Genomic DNA, 4,268 nt, shown 5'->3' on the forward strand with positions numbered 1-4,268 from the left:
AATTATCAAATAACAAGAGAAGAAAGTAAGAGAGAGGGAAAATACCAAACATTACAAGCCAGGGAACAATGAACAAAATGACAATAGTAAGTCATTCTGATAAATAATTACTTTAAATGTCAATGGACTATATTCCCCAATCAAAGGATATACAGTGGCTGAATGGATTTGAAACACGACCCAACTATATCTTGCTTACAATAGACTCACTTCAGCTCTAAGGACACATGTAGACTGAAAGTGAAGGAAAGAAAAGATATTCCATAAATATGGAAACAAAAGAAAAGTAGGCAAAATAGACTTTATACCAAGGACTGCCAAAAGAAGCAAAGAAGGTCATTGTATAATGATAAAAAGGTCAACTCATCAAGAGGATATAATAATTATAAATATATATGTACCAATATATGAGTGTCTACATATATTAAACAAATATTAACAGATCAGAAAGGATAGACAACAATGCAATAACAGCAGAGGATTTGATACCCCATTTTCAACAATGGACGGGTCTTCCAGATATGAAATGAGTGAGGAAGCACTGGACTTAAACTTCATGTTAGAACAGGAGGGCGTCACAGAAATGTACAGAGCATCTCATCCAATAGCAGTAGAGAGTATGTTCTCCTCAAGCACAGGCGGTGGCACCGCCTCCAGGGAAGACCACATGTTAGGCCACAAAACGACTCTTAATACATTTGAAAAGATTGAAGTCCTATCAAACATCTTTTCCAGTCCCAATGGTATGAAACTAGAAATCAATTATGAGAGAAAACTGGAAAATTAATAACTGTGGAGATTGAACAACATGCCTCTGAACAACCAATGGGTCAAAGAAGAAGTCAAGAGAAATAAAAATATATCATGAGGTAAATGAAAATGGAATCACAACATAACAAAGATTATGAGATACAGCATAAGCAGTTCTAAGAGGGAAGTTTATAGTGATTAACACCTACATTAAGAAAGGGGCATCTGAGTGGCCCAGTTGGTTAAATGTTGGACTCTTGATTTCAGCTCAGGTCATGATCTCATGATTCATGCTGACAGTGTGAAGCCTGCTTGGGATTCTCTCTCTCTCTCTCTCTCTCTCTCTCCCCCCCTCTCTCTGTCTCCATTGCCAAGTCTCTCTCTCTCTCTCTTTCTCTCTCAGTATCATAAGTAAATAAACTTAAAAAAAGGAAAAAGAGAAAGCTTAAATAAACAACCTAACTTTACACCTCAAGGAACTAGAGAAAGAAAAAAAGTAAGCCCAAAATTAGCAGAGAAAGGAAAGCAACTAAGATCCAAAAGGAAATAAATGGAAGAGATTAAAAAGATAATAGAAAAGATCAATGAAACAAAGAGCTGGGTTTTATGTTTGTTTTTGTTTATGATAAAATAGACAAATATTTGCTAAACTTACCAAAAAAAAAAAAAAAAGGAGAGGACTCTAATAAGTAAAATTATAAATGAAAGCGAAGATACTACAACTGATAACCACACAAATGCAGGAATCATAAAAGACTTCTAGAAACCAATTACATGCCAACAAATTGGGCAACCTAGAAGAAATGGATAAATTCCTTGAGACATATAATCTACTGAATCAAGAGGACTGAGCTTGAAGAAATAGAAATCGAAACAGACCAATGACTAGTCAGGAGAATGAATCAACAATCAAACACCTCCCACCAGCCACTGGGGAAGCTGCGGAATCCCAGCCACAGCCTAAGGCTGGCTGCGGGTGTGGCAGGCTGTCCACCCTGAAGGGACAACTGCCCACTGCCCTCCCTGTCTTCCTGTTGCTGAAAAGCCCAGGGGATGGAGGCCTCCATCAAGTCATTCACCACACATATGCAGGGGCCTGGGGTTAAAGGTTGCAGTGTCATTGGTGACAAGCTCAGGAGGACATGTGGGCTGGGGTCCCATGGGGTATTTCCCCAAAATGGAGAAAACACAAGGAGAAAAATGGTGAGAACAATGGCATCCACCTGATGTGTCTAACATCACTCATGAGAATCTATCTCACTGGAATTTGAGTTCAGAAGTAGCTGTTCCTGAAAATGAAAACCTCCTCCCTGGAAGACAGAGTGTAGAACCACTTGGAAATTCCATCTCATGTCTGATGTTAGAACTTAATTTGTCAGAACATGCTGAGAAAAGAATACAGAAATGTAAACAATGGATATTTTAATTATGGAGTTATCCTTTACTGAAGGAAGTATCATAGAGAACAGAGATTTCAGAAAATCAATCTTTGGTGAAAACTGGTAACCGATAAACCCCATAAGTCTCCTTTCCTTTTTTTTATTTTTTTTAATGCTTTATTTATTTTTGAGAGAGAGAGAGACAGCGTGAGCAGGAGAGGGTCAGAGAGAGAGGGAGACACAGATTCTGAAACAGGCTTCAGACTCCAAGCCAGCTGTCAGCACAGAGCCCGACGTGGGGCTTGAACCCACGAACTGTGAGATCATGACCTGAGTCGAAGTTGGACGCTTAACTGACTGATCCACTCAAGTCTCCTTTCTCTGAATCACTCAGTAACTAGTGCTGCAGTTGATAAACAAGTTGGTTCTTATCCTTGGATTGTAGATGCCAGCAGGGTCTCTGCTGGCTCTATGCTGCTGGAGTCTTCTTGAAGGACAGAAATGAGCTTCATATTAATTCATGTTCAATTATATAAAACAACCACTGTGCTGAAAGTTTAAATGCTCCAAATTGGAATTTGAAACGTGGATTATAGCAATGTGGAAGAAAATTTAAGAGATCAAAGTGATTCATCTAAAAATAAAAAAGCAAGTGATACTTTACTCAGATATTTTTAAGTATGTATTTATTTATTTGTGTGTGTGTATGAGAGAGAGAGAGAGAGAACGAGAATCCTAAGCAGGCTCCACGCTGTCAGTGTGGATCTAATGCTGGGCTTAATCCCAGGAACTGTGAGATAATGACCTGAGGCAAAATCAAGATACTAAACTGAATGAGCCACCAAGTTGCCCCTGAGATATTTTTAAAACCTGGACCTGAACCTAAATCCAAAAATAATAGAAAATGTTGAAGATTCTTTCCATATTCTGATTTTTCTTACTCCTCATTTTAGTATGCTGGACTTGCCCAAATTAGCCCTTTCCAAGTCTGAAAATTGGAAGGGAAGAATGGAACACCCAGAAAGCTCTGTTGAACATTTGATTACCCATTTATTGGAAAGGGAAAGAATACAATGTAAGATTATATAAAAAGAGAGCCAAGACTCTAAACTACTTCAGTAGTTACTGAACTACTGACTTTTGTGGTTCAATAGTTACTGAACAACCCTCTCCCTTCAAAGCTATACCCAAAATGAGACAGCCCAATCTTTCTGACCCTTTGAGGATTTAGACAAGTTGTGTAGATAAAGGTTAAGAAATAAGAAAAAAACCCAATATTGTTTCTTGCAAGCTTGAACAAAATGCTTCCAAATGGAATTAGAACAATGTTGGCAAATACAAATGAAATTCTAGACCATCATCTCTAAAAAGTTTATCCACCACAAAACAATTGATTGCCACTTATGATGACTTTAAGTATACAAAAAGCTCCATTTGAAATGCATGAAAAAAACTCGCAGCCAAGCTAATTATTGTCCAAACAACTGGTTAAAATAGTCTCAACAAGGTGTCTTCCATACAGGCCTCTAATATCAGTTTCTCCTATACCTCTGTCTTTTCCTGATAAGCAGAGGGAAGAAATTAAAGGCACCAATGACGAAATAAACAAAAACCCAATAACAAAACACCCACACCCACACATGCCTATACCAAAAAGAACATAGTAAGTATTTAATAGACTATTCTAAGCGCTCACATACTGACCACAAGTAACTCTTTCATACAACTCAGTATAAGTAAATCTATTCTGAGAAGCCCACTTATAATACAGTTAATCATTCTGAGATACAGGTATTAAACATACACACACACACACACACCAGCTACTTGGTGTGATATGGAGTGGAACTTGAGAGAAGCATTGATGAAATGTCTGTATATAATCAGCCCAAGGGCATCCATACTGACATACTGGACGATATTTTGCATGTTACGTTTCAAAGAAATGTTTCACTAAGTAAATTATTCTCCTAAAAATATTGTTCTCTTGTTGTGATTGTTTTCCACATACTTCCATCATCAATAAGTGGTATAACTGACTTTAAAAAAATCTCCCAGCAAAGACAAGTTCACAGTCCAATGGCCTCCCTGGTGAATTCTATCAGACACTTTAAAAAGAATTCCAAACCTTCTCAAACC

The 4,268-nt window shown here is 37.7% G+C and overlaps 1 pseudogene; it reads left to right on the forward strand.

Moving 5' to 3' along the window:
• Positions 1-502: 502 nt before the first annotated feature.
• On the forward strand, positions 503-3,793 carry LOC144226244 (protein FAM217A pseudogene; annotated as a pseudogene).
• The last annotated feature ends 475 nt before the right edge of the window (positions 3,794-4,268 follow it).

Source organism: Crocuta crocuta, unplaced genomic scaffold (assembly GCF_008692635.1).
Source record: "Crocuta crocuta isolate KB4526 unplaced genomic scaffold, BGI_CrCroc_1.0 scaffold203, whole genome shotgun sequence".
Lineage (NCBI taxonomy): Eukaryota > Metazoa > Chordata > Mammalia > Carnivora > Hyaenidae > Crocuta > Crocuta crocuta.